Source organism: Plecotus auritus (genome assembly GCF_963455305.1).
Source record: "Plecotus auritus genome assembly, chromosome: X".
In the NCBI taxonomy this organism is placed as follows: Eukaryota; Metazoa; Chordata; class Mammalia; order Chiroptera; family Vespertilionidae; genus Plecotus; species Plecotus auritus.
This window is the reverse complement of record NC_137784.1, coordinates 43,016,197-43,032,760: the sequence shown is the minus strand read 5'-3', so window position 1 is coordinate 43,032,760 and position 16,564 is coordinate 43,016,197. Positions and strand designations below refer to the sequence as shown.

General features: G+C 40.6%; 1 protein-coding gene across 1 annotated transcript in view; it reads left to right on the top strand.

The window, feature by feature from the left end:
- The window catches only part of LOC308239277 (vascular endothelial growth factor receptor kdr-like), a gene marked incomplete at both ends in the record, with an annotated part of 686,009 nt that overhangs the window by 538,591 nt on the left and 130,854 nt on the right, over positions 1-16,564 (top strand). The gene's annotated exons all lie outside the window — the stretch shown is intronic.

Below are 16,564 nucleotides of genomic sequence, written 5' to 3'. Positions count from 1 at the left end.
GCCTTACACATATGACAGTTAGATCACCATGCTGTGACGTGGTTTATACTCATGCTTCCCTAGACACTTTTGTAATTATTTGTTGCAAACTTAGGACTATCCTTATTAACTTTCTTTTATGTAAGTAATTTGTAAAAGTTTTGGAAAAAAACTTGCTTTTGCTTATTTAATTTTGAATAAAAGCTAAATTCATAACAAAAAAAAAAAAACTTTGAAAACAAAAAAGAAAGAACTCTATGAGAACTGACTTCATCAGAAAGAGCAATATAAGAATAATAGGCATACCAGAAGAAGAAGACAGAAAGGAAAGGAGCTTATTCAAACAAATAGTGGATGAGAACCTCTCAAACTTATGGACAAAGCTAGATCCTAGAATCCAAGAAGCAATCAGAACATCTAATTACCTTAATCCAAAAAGGCCTTTTACCAAGGCACATTTTGTTAAAACTGTAAAAAATAATGATGAAGAAGTAATTATCAAGGTAGCCAGGGAAAAGAAGAAAGTAATCTATAAAGGAAAGCCTATTAGGTTATTATCAGACTTTTCAGCAGCATCTCTACAAGCCAGAAGAGCGTGGAACAGAATATTCAAACTACTGAAAGAGAGGAATTACCAGCCAGGATAATATATCCAGAAAAGTTATCCTTTAGACGTGAAGGAGACATAAAGGCTTGTCCAGATACAAAAGCTGAGGGAATTGATCACCAGAAAACCTCAATGAGAGGAAATACTCAAGACAGTTACTCTACCTCAGTGGTCGGCAAACTGCGGCTCACGAGCCATATGTGGCTCGCGAGCCGCAGTTTGCCGCTCTGTTGACTAATGAGTTTGCCGACCACTGCATAAGGCATTACTCTTACCCAGAAGTTTTGACTTCAGGTTAAAGACATTAGTACATTATTAAAATGTTTTTCCCTAAGGCAGTGGTCGTCAAACTCATTAGTCAACAGAGTGGCAAACCGCAGCTTGTGAGCAGCATTTGGCTCACGAGCCGCAGTTTGCCGACCACTGCTCTACCTGAAACAAAGAACAAAAGTCACAAAACTATGAATATGATCACCAACAAAGTTACAGCATAAACTGGGATAATTTATAACAACAAAAACAAAAGACATGGGAGTAAAGGTCTGAATTTGCAAAGGAGGATGGATATTAGATGCATTCAAAAGAAAAAGAACTACTGCATATATGACACTTTCCTTTTCATAAACCTAATGGTAATCACACACACACACACACACACACACACACACACACACACACACAAACACACCCACACACCACTGAGACATATAGTTTTAAAAAACAGGAAACAGAGGGAAAAAGTAGGAAATACCACTAAACTAAAACAAAAGACAGAAACATAGAGATAAAGAACCAATGGACGCACAGAGCTACCAGAAAACAAAAGATAAAATGGCTACAGGAAATTATCTTACAGCAATAATTGTCATAAATATAAATGGATTGAATTCCCCAATAAAGAATCAGAGTAGCAGTTTGGATCAAAAGACAAAACCCAACAATATGCTGCCTTCAGGAGACATATCTAAGCTGCAAAAACAAAGTTAGATGCAAAGCAAGAGAGTGGAAAATAATTCTACAAGCAAACAACATCCACAGAAAAACAGGTGTACCCATACTTATTTGTGACAAAATAGTATTAAAGATAACAAAGGTAGAGGAAGAACCAAGATGGTGGCATAGGTAAATGCTGGTACTGGTGGCCTCCCACAGTCACATCAAAATTACTAAAATACAGAAAAACCATCATTCAGAACCACCTGAAGTATGTCTGAATAAAAGTCCTACAACTAGAGAAGTAAAGAAGAAAGTACATTAAACAGATAGGAGGGGTAGAGGGGCGAAACGGGATGGTCTGAGACCTACGTGTAGCATTTTTTGTTTTTGTTTTTTTCATCAAGAGGGATATCTCCACTGCAGATGTCTCCCATGAGAAGCAAGGAGTCCCAGCCCCACATCAGACCATTCATCCCAGGATTCCAGAGCTGAGAAGTCCCCATAACTTCAGGTTGGAAAAACCAGTAGAGATTGTGGCAGAGTGACACAAAGGTTGCTGGAGACCCAGGCAATTCCTCTTAAAGGGTCAGCACATGAACTTATATGGTCCCACTTCCTCTGAGCAACAGTGCCAGGCAGAAGCTTTGGGGGATCCAGGGACATACAGGGAGGAACTGGATTGTCTGTTATCAAGACAGGAGCTTAGGGGAAGCTTTCTCCTAGAAGAGGGTGCTCACAGGGTCATTGTTCCTATGCTGGGATATCCCCCATCTCAGAGCTGAATGGCAGCCATATCTGAGTTTCCATTAGCATGGCCCATACTGTTAGCTCTGCCTTGGTGATTCTTTGAGACTATGCTCCATCCAGTTTGCAGCCCCACCCAACTTGTTTGCAGCAGCTTTTCTATATGAATGGCCCGTCCTGGATCAGGCTTCAGACTTTGCTAAAATCTCTCAAACAAGCAGCAGCTGGCATCAGCATGCCCCAAACCTGTTAATAAGAGGTGCAAGACCTGGCACCATCACCAGCCTGCCTTGCTTCACAGCTAGGCCTCACCCGTGCACTTCCAAGCCCAATGCAACTAGCATCTACCTGCATATCTCTCTGTAGCTCCTGCCAGGTGGCCCCAGGCATTGGCTCACTTTGTACCTCCCAGGAATCCCCAGATCCAATGCACCACTGGACAGCTTCAGACCATACCAGACTACAACTCTACACATCCAAAAACAGTACACTCAAGGGGCAGACTCAGTGAGCAGCAAAGCCCCACTGAAGCAATTTCTGCTCCATAGGGTTATCTTCTGCACAGCAGCTCTTCCAGTATAGTCACAGCTGGTCCCCACAGCCAATTGGCCTGGAGGTCAATTCAGCCCAGTGACACCAACATCAATCAAGGCTCAACTACAACAAGACTGTGCACACAGCCCACACAGAGGTGCATGTAGAGTGCCCAGCTCATGTGACTGGGGAGACTGAGCCACCAGGTCCTATAGGACACCTACTACACAAGGCCATTCTACAAATTCCAGGAAACATAGCAGCTCTTTCTAATACATAGAAACAAACACAGGGAAGAAGCAAAATGTGGAGAGAAATAAATATGTCACAAATGAAAGAAATGGAAGCAAGCAAACTACTGGATACAGAGTTCAAAATAATGTTTGTAAGATTGCTCAAAGATTTTAATGAGAGCTTCAAGGGACTTAATGATAGCTTTAAGGGACTTAGTGAGACTTTCAAGGGTCATAATGAGAATTTCAAAGACATGAAAAAGGACCAGTCAGAAATTAAGCATACATGAACTGAAATAAAGTATAATCTACAGAGATTCAACAGTAGAGTAGAATATTCTGAGAATCAAATCAATGATTTGGAATATAAGGAAGGAAAAAAACACCCATTTGAAAGAGCAAAAAGAAAAAGGAATATAAGAATTTGAAGATAGTATAAGGAGCCCTTGAGACAACTTCAAGCATACCAATATCCGCATTATGGGGGTGCCAGAAGGAGAAGAGAGAGAGCGCACGATCTTGAAAACTTATTTGAAGGAATAAAGAGAGAAAGCTTCCCCTACCTGGTGAAATAAATAAACTTACAAGTCCTGGAAGTGCAAAGAGCACCAAACAAGAGAATCCCAAAACAAAGAGGCCCACACCAACACATGTCATAATTAAAATGTCAAAGGTAAAAGACAAAGAGAGAATCTTAAAAGCCACAAGAGAAAAGCAGGTAGTTACCTACAAGGGAGCGTCCATGAGACTCATCAGCTGATTTCTTAACAGAAACTATGCAGGCCAGAAGGGAGTGGCAAGAAATATTCAAAGTGATGAATAGCAAGGACCTACAACCAAGATTACTATACCCAACAAAGCTATCATTTAGAATTTAAGGTCAGATAAAGAGTTTCACAAACAAGAAAAAGCTAAAGGAGTTCATTACCACCAAGCCAGTATTACATGAAATATTGAAGGACATTCTTTAAGAAGAAATGGAGGAGGAGGAGGAGGAGGAGGAGGAGGAGGAGGAGGAGGAGGAGGAGAATAAAATGGCAATAAATACATAACTATCACCAATTGAATCTAAAAATAATAAAAAAGTCAAATGAGAAATCTAACGAACAAAAAACTTAAGAATAAAATAGAACCAGAGGCACAGAAACATGGAAAAGACACAAATCTCAGGGGGAAGGTGGAGTGGGAAGAGATTAATCAAAGATCTTATATGCATACTAGAGGCCCAGTGCACGGATTCATGCATGGGTGGTGTCCCTCAGCCTGGCTTGTGCCCTCCCACAATCCGGGATCCATAAGGGGGATTCCAGACTGCCAGTTTTGGCCCTATCCCCGCAGGGAAGTAGCAGTGCCAAAGTGGCAGGCAGCTGGGGAATATCCCCAGCCTGGGCCAGGCACAGCTCCACTGCTGCTCATCCTGACCCCGCTGTGCCTGCCACTGCTGCTGCTGCTCAATAGCACTGCTGCAGAGGCAGGAGAGGCTCCTGCTGCTGCAGCTGCTCTCAGCAGCCGTGAGCCTGGCTCAGGGCTTCTGTCTGAGTGGTGCTCCTGCTGTGGAAGTGTACTGACCACCAGGGGTCAGCTCCTGCATTGAGCGTCTGCCCCCTGGTGGTCAGTACACATCATAGCAACTGGTCATTCCGGTCGCTCTGGTCATTCTGGTCGTAACAGTCACTTAGGCATATATATATATATATATATATATATATATATATATATATATACACACACACACACACACACACACACACACACACACATATATATATATATATATATATATATATATACACACACACACACACATATATATATATTCATTACTTATGTACACAGACAATAGTATGGTGAAGGCCTAGGGTAGGGTGGGAACTGGGTGGAGGGGAGTAATTGGAGGGAAAACAGGGACATCTGTAATACTTTCAACAATAAATATTTAAAAAATAATAAAATAAAAATGAAAAAAAGGTAACAAGCAACAAAGATGAACATTACATAATGATAAAGGGGTCACTGCATCAAGAAGACATAACACTACTTAATATAAATGCACCCAATCAAGGAGCACTGAATTATATAAAGCTACTACTAACAGAACTAAAGGGACAAACAGACAAAAACACAATCATAGTTGGGAAGCTTAGTTCTCCATTGACAGCTTTCCATAGAGCATCCAAATGGAAAATCAATAAAGAAATATCGGCCTTACATCGTATATTAGAGCAAATGGACATAATTGACATTTACAGAGCCTTTCATCCCAGAACATCAGAATATACATTCTTCTCCAGTGCACATGGAACACTCTCAAGGATAGACCACACATGTGACCATAAAGCCAGGGTCAACAAATTTAAGAAGATTGAATTCACACCAGGCATATCCTCTGACCACAAAGCTTTGATATTAAAAAAGGAAATAAATAAACCCACAAATACGTTGAGAATAAAAAACATACTACTACAAAATAACGGAATCAAAGAAATAAAAGATTATATCAAAAGATAAGACAAATAAGAATGACAATACAATATATCAAAACTCTGAGATGCAGCAAAAACAGTAATAAGAGGGAAGTTTATATTATTATAGGGTTATCTCAAGACACAAAAGAAATCCCACATAAACATCCTAATATTACATCTTAAAGAACTAGAAAAAGAAGAACAAAAGCAAACCAAAATCAGCAGAAGAAAGGAAATAATAAATATTAGAGCAGAATTGAATGAAATAGAGAACAAAAAGACTATACAAAAAATGAATACAACAAAGAGCTTGTTCTTTGAAAAGATTAGTAAAATAGACAAGCCCCTTGCTAGACTCACTAAGGAAAAAGGAGAAAAAACTCATGTAAACAAAATCAGAAATGAAAGAAAATTTATCACACACATCACAGATATACAAAGGATCATACTAGAATATTATGAAAGAGTATATGTCACCAAATTCAATAATATAGAAGAAATGGATAAGTTCCTAGAAATATACAACCTTCCAAGACAGAATCATGAAGAACTGGAAAATCTAAATAGAAAAATCAACACTGAGGAAACTGAAACAACCATCAAAACCTCTCAAAAAATAAAATTCCAAGACCAGATGGCTTCACCAGTGAATTCTACCCAATATTCAAAGGAAATTTTATACCAAAGCTTCTCAAAGTTTTCTTAAAAAATAGAAGAAGAGCCCTGGCCAGTTTGGCTCAGTGGCAGAGTGTCGGCCCATGGACTGAAGGGTCACACGGGTTCAATTCCTGGTCAAGGGCACATACCTGGGTTGTTGGTTCTATTGCTCCCTGCCCTCAGTCGTGGTACATGCAGGAGGCAACCAATTTATGTGTCTCTCTCATATCCATGTTTTTCTTTTTATCTATCATCTGTCTATCTATCTATCTATCTATCTATCTATCTATCTATCTATCTATCATCTATCTGTCTATCTTTTTTTCCCCATTATTTATTTATTTATTCATTGTTCAGCTTTAGTGCAGTTTTCATTGGCAACTAAAGATCTCCTGGTCTACACTCATTTTATTTTCATAACATCTTTTTTAAATTAATTTCTTTATTGATTAAGGTATCACATATTTGTCCTCATCCCCCCATTCCATCCCAAATCCTTTGCACGCATGCCCCCACCCCCCTGTTGTCCGTGACCACTGGTTAGGCTTAAATGCATGCATACAAGTCCTTTGGTTGATCTCTCCCCCTTACCCCTCCCCTCCCCTACCTTCGCTCTGAGATTTGACAGTCTGATCGATGCTTCCCTGTCTACGGGTTTGTTTTTGTTCATCAGTTTATGTTGTTCATTATTTCCCCTAGATGAGTGAGATCATGTAATACTATAAATATACTTATAAGAACCAAAAATGAGACAAGCAATAATGGTTATGCTGAGAGGCAAATGAATCAGTCTGTAGTGAGTTTCTTTCTGGGCCAACAGTTCTTTTGAGTCCCAATTTCAATGTCAAACAGTTCCTTATGTGTACATGTCAGCAATGATATTTCAGTTCTGGCTGGTGGACAAATGGTGGTAATGCAGGTCTGACCCTCTCTGGTTTAGTCCTGGGCAACCTGCAGCAATGCACAGCTGCTGACTGCTAGGATGGCAAGGCATCATCAGCGTCTTCCATCTCTGGACTGTTTCTCTTCTGTCTTCATGGCTGGAGCAGTCCTGTCAATTCCTCTCTGTTGCAGGAATCCACATGGTCTTGGAGTTTTTTTCTGAAAATATACAAACATATTCTTGACTAAAAGTTAATAAAGGAATCTTTTCTATAAATTTGACTTGGGATCCTTTTTCATTTTTTGCCCAAACGATTTTCCTTTGGCTTGTTTTGACACCATGTATGTTTTTCATGGGTGTCTTGCTGTTAGCATTACAAATGAAAGTTAATTTTCTAAAGTAAAAATTTTCTAGATGTAATTTACTTACAGGATATTTTTCCTTTCATGATATTCTTCTACTATCCCCCCTTTTTTGATTTAAATGTTAGGAGGCTTTTGGAAATTTTATAATGTACTATTGATAGCTTTTAAATTTTAATTTTTTGCACCAAAATATGACTGCTTTAGGTTCATTACATGTTATGCAATTTTACCATGAGATGAACTACCAATAAAATTTTTAGTTACCACTTTAGGAACAGCTTTTTGTCCAGTACCATTAATTTTTCTAGAATATTCACTTATTTCACTTAGCCAATTTAAATTGGTCTGAGAACTTGACTACTACTTAATGTCAAATTTAATAGTCTAACAACAATCTTATTTTACTCTGTAAATCAGCCGTGGGCAAACTACGGCCCGCGGGCCGGATCCAGCCCGTTCGGCTGTTCTATCCGGCCCACGGAGCCGAAAGAGTGGAGGGTTCTCTTGCTCTCCCCTCCGCTCCTTTACTTTGAATTTATATTAGTTCACACAAACACTCCATCCATGCTTTTGTTCCGGCCCTCTGGTCCAGTTTAAGAACCCATTGTGGCCCTCGAGTCAAAAAGTTTGCCCACCCCTGCTGTAAATATTAGTGGAAAGGATTATTTGCCTTCTTGAGTAGGCCCTGAGCATTCCTGGTACTAGGCTGGATTTAGATATCAAAAAAACCCACTTCCCCACACCATGGGTACAAGACAACTCAAACAAGTCTTGTTGCAGTGAGAGGGCAGCTGCTTTCGGCCAAGTCTCTGTCTGTTACCTGGGTCCCGAATTGAGCTGGACATGGGAAGCGAAGCAGCCATGGGGGCAGGAGACTTCTCTCAGAAGGTGTGGGGGTTCAGGCCCCTGCAAAGTTGGGAGGGTGAGGGTCTGTGCCCCACCTCTGTTGACCCCCAAGTTCTCTCCTGATGGCCCCTCTGCGACTGTGCCTGTCTTAGGTTGTTCCTTCCCTGAGGAATCTTACTCGTCTCTGGCTAACCAGCCATCCTCCGGGGCCAAGAAGGGTGATGTGAGGTTCAGTTCTGTCTCCTTGGTAGCCTATGCCCCCGTGGCCTCCCCGCCCAGCGCCTGCCTTGGGATCCCCTCACCTGCTGGCGGGCTGCTGGTACTAATCACATATCTTGGGGAACCCAGGTTTCTTCTCCAGGGAGGGCCCAGCTCACCCCACTGGGTGAGAGACAGATCCATGGTACCAACCACCACGAGGCTTCAACCTCAGCATGAACAGAAAGCACAGGTAACAGCTGTGGGCAATTTGATTGTGAGAAGAAGGTCCCTCTTGGCCAAACGGGCAAGAGAGGCCAATATAGAATGCTCAGATGCCTTCCCAGGGGGCCCTCTACACAGTGGAAGGGATTAAATCCTTTCATGTCCTTTTTAAATTGCTGCCAGACATTCAAAGAATTAGTTTGTAAGTTTGTTTGGGATAATTGTACATTATGCCGTTGTAATTCTAAAATATCAAGAGATGTGTTACCTTTGTCTCCAAGCACCAAAAAGATGATTTTTTATTGATTCCCAAGGGTGCGAGGTACTATTATAGGTAATGGGGGTAATACAAATCTGGGAAAAATTATAATTACATTGTAGAATAATATCATGTAAGGATATTCTTTGCTCTAGGCCATGGAAATTCCATTTCAAAATGGTTGTCAATTTCTTTTTGTATAGACAAGGTCTTAGTTATATTTTCTGCACCTCTCTCAGGAGCAAGTAGTGATAGTCCCTTCCTTTGGTGTCCACGCAAGCCAGAAACCTCTCTTTAAAACCACAGGAGCAGTGGTTTGATTTTGTGTTATACAAAAGGGAAGCTGGGTGGCGATTCCTGTGTAATTACACTTCCTTGCCCCACCCATGGTCCTCCTGGATGACCAAGGTGTTTGGTATTATTGGTGACTACATTAGGCGGGGGATCAGCCCATGTAAGGGCTCTTACCCATGAAGGGTCAGGAACACAAGTCCAAAATACTTCCCCATTTTCCCCAGGTAATATTACCATACAGCTGATGACTGCTATCATGGCAAGAAAGACGTTCTCAGGCGTTCTTGGGGTTCTGGTTACCTCACAATTTCTTTTCTATTTTTTTTATTTTAATTTTTTTATTATTTTCACTATTATTTTTTTACATATGTGTCCTTATTTCCCCATTACCCCCCACCCCCCACTCATGCCCCACCCCCCTGTGTCCATTGATTAGGCTCATATGCATGCACACAAGTACCTTGGTTGATGTCTCCCGCTTACTCCCAACAACCCGCTCCTGCCCTGTGGTTTGAGGTTCTGATCCATGTTTCTCAGTCTCTGGATCTGTTCTTGTTCATCAGTCTATGCCATTCATTATATTCCACAAATGAGTGAGATCATGTGATATTTACCTTTATCTGCCTGGCTTATTTCACTTAGCATAATGCTCTCCATCTCCATCCATGTTGTTGCAAATGGTAGGAACTCCTTTTTTACCGCAGCGTAGTATTCCACTGTGTAGATGTACCACAGTTTTTTAATCCACACATCTGCTGATGGGCATTTAGGCTGTTTCCAAATCTTAGCTATGGTGAACTGTGCTGCTATGAACATAGGGGTGCATATATCCTTTCTGATTGGTGTTTCTAGTTTCTTGGGATATATTCCTAGAAGTGGGATCACTGGGTCAAATGGGAGTTCCATTTTTAGTTTTTTGAGGAAACTCCATACTGTTCTCCAAAGTGGCTGCACCAGTCTGCATTCCCACCAGCAGTGTAAAAGAGTTCCTTTTTCTCCGCATCCTCGCCAACACTTGCTATTTGTTGATTTGTTGATGATAGCCATTCTGACAGGTGTAAGATGGTATCACATTGTTGTTTTGATTTGCATCTCTCAGATGATTAGTGACTTTGAGCAGGTTTTCATATGTCTCTTGGCCTTCCTTCTGTCTTCTTTCGAAAAGTGTCTATTTAGATCAGTTGCCCATTTTTTGATTGGGTTATTTATCTTCCTTTTGTTAAGTTGTATGAGTTCCGTGTAAATGTTGGAGATTAAACCCTTATCAGTGATGACATTGGCAAATAGGTTCTCCCATGCAGTGGGCTTTCTTGTTGTTTTCTTGATGGTTTCCTTTGCTTATACAAAAGATTTTTATTTGGATGTAGTCCCATTTGTTTATTTTTTCTTTAGTTTACATTGCCCTAGGAGCGGTATCAGTGAAGAAATTACTTCGGCATATGTCTGAGATTTCGCTGCCTGTGAATTTCTCTAGTATTTTTATGGTTTCCAATCTTATGTTTAAATCCTTTATCCATTTTGAGTTTATTTTTGTGTATGGTGAAAGTTGGTGATCTAGTTTCATTTTTTTTGCATGTATCTGTCCAATTTTCCCAACACCATTTGTTGAAGAGACTGACTTGACTCCATTGTGTGTTCATGCCTCCTTTGTCAAATATTAATTGGGCATAGTGGTTTGGGTCAATTTCTGGGTTCTCTGTTCTATTCCATTGGTCTATATGCCTGTTCTTGTGCCAGTACCATGCTGTTTTAAGAATAGTGGCTTTGTAATACAGCTTGATATCTGGTATTGAAATCCCCCCTACTTTGTTCTTCTTTCTCAGTATTGCTGTGGCTATTCAGGGTCTTTTTTTTTTTTTTTTTTTTACGAGATGAATGGTTTGAAGGTTCGTTCTAGGTCTGTGAAATATGCTGTTGGTATTTTAATGGGAAGTGCATTGAATTTATAGATTGCTTTGGGTAGTATGGACATTTGATGATGTTGATTCTACCAATCCATGAACCTGGTATGTTGTTCCATCTGTTTATGTCTTCCACTATCTATTTTTTCAGTGTCGTATAGTTTCCCCGTATAGGTCTTTTACCTCCTTAGTTAAGTTTATTCCTAGGTACCTTATTTTTTTTGGTCCGATGGTAAATGGGATTGCTTTTTTAGTCTCTCTTTCTGTTCGTTCGTTACTGGTGTATAGAAATGCCATAGATTTTTGGCGTTAATTTTGTATCATGCTACCTTGCTGAATTCATTTATTAAGTCTAATAATTTTTTGATGGAGTCTTTAGGGTTTTCTAGGTACAGTATAATGTCATCTGCGAATAAGGACAATTTTACTTCTTCTTTTTCAATTTGGATGCCTTTTATTTCTTCTTCTTGTCTGATCTCAATGGCTAGTACTTCCAGCACTATGTTGAACAGGAGTGGTGAGAGTGGGCATCGCTGTCTTGTTCCTGTTCTTAGGGGAAATGGTTTTAGTTTTTGCCCACTGAGTATGATGTTGGCTGTAGGTTTGTCATATATGGCTTTTATTATGTTGAGGTATGATCCTTCTATTCCCACCTTGCTGAGAGTTTTTATCAAGAAAGGTGTTGGATTTTGTCAAATGCTTTTTCTGCATCAATTGATATAACTATGTGATTTTTATCTCTCAATTTGTTTATGTGATGTATCACGTTTATTGATTTGCAAATATTGTACCATTTTGCATCCACGGGATAAATCCTACTTGGTCATGGTGTATGATCTTTCTGATGTACTGCTGGATTCGATTTGCTAGAATTTTGTTGAGGATTTTGGCATCTATGTTCATGAGGGATATTGGCCTGTAATTCTCTTTCATTGTGTTATCTTTATCTGGTTTTGGTATTAGGGTGATGCTGGCTTCATATAAGAAGCTTGGAAGTGTTCCTTCCTCTTGAATTTTCTGGAATAGTCTGAGGAGGATAGGTTTTCGTTCTTCCTTGAATGTTTGGTAAAATTCACCTGTGAAGCCGTCTGGGCCGGGGCTTTTGTTTGCTGGAAAAGTTTTGATGACTGCTTCAATTTCTTCCATAGTTATCAGCCTATTGAGATTTTTAGAATCTTCTTGAGTACATTTTGGAAGGTTGTATTTTTCTAAGAATGTGTCCATTTCCTCCAGGTGTTCCAGTTTGTTGGAATATAGTTGTTCATAGTATTTTTTAACAATCCTTTATATTTCTGTGGGGTCTGTTGTTATTTCACCTCTTTCATTTCTGATTTTGTTTATTTGGGTCCTCTTTGCTTCTTGGTGAGCCTGGCTAGAGGTTCATCAATATTGTTTATCCTTTAGAAGAACTAGCTCTTGGTTTCATTGATCTTTTGTACTGTTCTTTTGGTCTCTATGTCATTTATCTCTGCTCTGATCTTTATTATTTCCTTCCTTCTGCTCACTGTGGGCTTTTCTTGTTGCTCTCTTTCTAATTCTTTGAGTTGTTGAGTTAGATTATTTATTACCATTTTTTCTTGTTTTTTGAGGTAGGCCTGTAGAGCTATAAACTTCCCTCTCAGGACTGCTTTCATTGTGTCCCATAGGATTTGCAATGTTGTTTTTATTGTCATTAGTCTCCAGGATGTTTTTAATTTCTTCTTTGATCTCATTGATAACCCAATCATGGTTTAGTAGCATGCTATTCAGCTTCCAAGTGTTTGAATTTTTTGGAATGTTTTTATTGTAGTTTATTTCTAATATTATACCATTGTGGTCTGAGAAAATGCTTGTTATGATTTCAATCTTTTTGAATTTAGGGAGACTTTGCTTGTGACCCAATATGTGGTCTATTTTTGAAAATGTCCCATTGCACTTGAGAAGAACGTATATTCCGTGGCTTTGGGGTGAACTGCTCTGAAGATGTCAATTAGGTCCATCTGATCTAGTGAGTCATTTTGAATTGCTGTTTCTTTGCTGATTTTTTGTCTAGAGGATTTATCCAGTGATGTCAGTGGTGTATTAAAGTCTCCTACTATGATGGTGTTGTTGTTGATCTCTCCTTTCATATCTTCCAGGAGATTTTTTATGTATTTGGGTGCTCCTGCATTGGGTGCATATATGTTTACCAGAGTTATATCTTTTTGTTGAATTGTTCCCTTTAGTATTATGTAGTGGCCTTCCTTATCTCTTATTATGGCCTTTACTTTGAGGTCTATTTTATCAGATATAAGTATCACAACCCCAGCTCTTTTCTCATTTCCATTTGCCTGAAAAATCTTTTTCCATCCCTTCACTCTCAGTCTGTGTGAATCCTTTGCTCTGAGGTGGGTCTCTTGTAGACAGGAAATATATGGGTCATGTTGTCTTATCCATTCAGCTACCCTATGTCTTTTGATTGGTGCATTTAATCCATTTACGTTTAATGTTATTATTGACAAGTACATGTTTGTTGTCATATTTTTCCTTAGTGTTTGTGTTTCTTTTTGCCTTTTATTTTCTTCTTTTTACAGCAGTCCCTTTAGCATTTCTTGCATTGCTGGCTTGGTAGTGATAAACTCTCTTAGCCCTTTTTTGTCTGTGAAGCTCCTGATTCCACCTTCAATTTTTAATGATAGCCTTGCCGGGTATAGTATTTTTGGATTCAGTCCCTTGCTTTGCATCACTTTGTATATTTCATTCCATTCCTTTCTGGCCTGGTGTGTTTCTGTTGAGAAATCAGTTGATATTCTGATAGGAGATCCCTTGTAAGTAACTTTCTGTCTCTCTTTGGCAGCCTTTAAGATTCTTATTTTGTCGCTGGTGTTCGCCAATCTAATTATGATGTGTCTTGGTGTCGGTCTTTCGGGGTTCAACTTGTTTGGGACTCTGTGTACTTCTTGGACTTTCATAGTTTTTTTTTTTTTGCTAATATCAGGGAAGTTTTCTGTCATTATTTCTTCAAACAGTTTTTCTATTCCTTGCTTCTCTTCCTCTCCTTCTGGGATCCCTATTAAGTGAATATTGTTTCGTTTTGTGTTGTCCCAAAGCTCCCTTAGGCTCTCCTCTTGCTTTTTAAGTCTTCTTTCCAGTTGCTGCTGTGTTTGTGTGTTTTTTTCCTACCTTGTCTTCTAATTCGCTGATGCGGTCCTCAGCCTCTTCTAGTTTATTGTTTAGGCCTTCCATTTTTTTCTTTATTGCAGCTATGTCGTTCTTCATCTCCTCTTGGTGTCTTTTCATGTTGGTGACATTCTCATTCAGCTCCTTATAGTTCTCATTGAGTTGTGTGTATTTGTCATTGAGTTGTGTGTATTTGTCATCTATCTGTTTAAACATCCTTATAACCATTACTCTGAATTCTATCTCTGATAAGCTGCTAGCCTTGAATTCATTTAACTCCCTTTCTGGTGGTTCCTCTTTTTCTTTCCTTTGGGGATTGCTTTTTTGTCTTCCCATGTTTTCCTGTAATGTTTTAATTGTAGATCCAATTGCTTTGCTACGCAGGTTCTTTTGGGCATGGTGCTACTGGCGTAATCTCTCAGTTCTCCTGGGCTTGTTAATCTAGTTTAGCTCCCAACTTGAGCTATTTGGGTTCTCTTGATGTAGGCCTGCGAGCTTGAGAGGCACAAATGCGGTGTCTAGAAGTCAGCTGCATGGAGGGCAGTGTCCCAATTTTTGCTGTCTTGCACCCTTAATTGTAATCACGTGTGCCCAGCAGGGACTCACATTGGCACACAGAAACCGTCTGTTGGGGTGATGGTGTCAGGGGTCCTGCTCTCTGGAAAACTGTGACTGTGGTGCCCAGAGTTCTGCAGTATTGGGGTGGGCAGACCCAGATTTTGCTTTTGCACTTGTAGTGGATATGCGCTTACTCCCAGTCGCGGCTCACAGGACCACCCGTGGTACATTTGCTAGCGAGGCACACTGAAGGACACTGAAGGGTCCTGGCAGTGTAGCCACGCAATTGAGGTGCCTGTGGGCTGGTATCCAGGATGAGTGAATTCAAAACTTATACTGCTGGGGGGAGTGTACCCCCCCTTGTTTAAGATCTCACCCAGGGAGAGCTCACAGTGGCTCCCACTAGCGCCCTGTGGGTAGATGGGCTCAGTGTGCCTGCCTGTTGGAACTTCGCCTCTGTGGAGGTGCACTTGCCGGGCGCAGAGTTCTGATGCACTCTGCGGGGTCCTGGCACCGGGATTGAGCCACTGGGGTGAATGTGGGCAGTTATCCAGGAAGAGGGAATTCAGAATTTCTACTGCAGGGCTGCGCACCCTTGTCTGTGCAGAATCACACCCTCAGGGGCTCTCAGCGGCTCCCAAGCGCTGCCTAAGGAGTGGAGTGCCCTGCGAGGCTGGAATCGCGCAAATCCGGCTGGAAACACGTGAATCTGGAGTGGAGTGCCCGACTGCCTGAGGGTCTGGATATGCGCGAATCCAGAGTTCTGCTGCTGGGGAGGAGGAGGTTGCACTTACTGCTGCGGAGCGGTGCACCTTTGGAGGTGGAGGTCCCAGGGTCCACGGGTCTGCGGCTGCGGTAGCAGGATTTTGGCTGGAGTGGCTGCTGGGTCGCAGGGCAGTTCCAAGGCCTGTCTGGTTGGTGGTGTTGATGAGTTCCTATAAAAGGCCGTTCTCCCCTTCAATATGGTGTGGGCTCTGTGCTGGAGTCCCGCCATCTGGGGAGTGCCAGCAGCGGTGGTAGTCTCTCCTTGTCAAGGAGAGCCAGTCTGCCAGCCCCTGCTGCTCCTGCGTGATTTAACTTTCCCTCACTCACTCACACACACACCATGCACATCCACACACTCTCCTTTCATACCCTCACTCACTCACTTCCTCTCCCTCACCTCCGTCCTGCCAGCCGCCATCTTTTTGTATCCTATCTATCTATCTATCATCTATCATCTATCTACCTCCCTCCTTCCTCCCTTCCATTCTCTCTGAAAAAAACAATGGAAAAAGATATCCTCAGTTGAGCATTAACAAAAATAAAAATAGAAGAAGAGGCAATACTTCCTGATACATCCTATGAGGGCAGCATAACCTAGATATCAAAACCTGGATAGCATAAAGCACAAAAAGAAAACTGCAGACCAATATTTCTTATGAATACAGATGCAAAAATCCTAAACAAAATAAAAAAATACATCAAGATGAAGTGAGGTTAATTCCAAGGTCACAAGGTTGATTCAATATATGCAAGTCAATCCATGTAATATACCACATATAAAAACAAAGGATAAAATAAATTATCTTATCAAATGATGCAAAACATTTCATAAGACACAATATCCATTTATGATTAAAATACTCAATGAAATAGGTATAGAAGAAAAACACCTCAACATAATTAAGACTGTATGTGACAAACCCTCCGCCAATATTACACTCAGTAGTGAAAAACTGAAAGATTTTCCTCTAAAATCA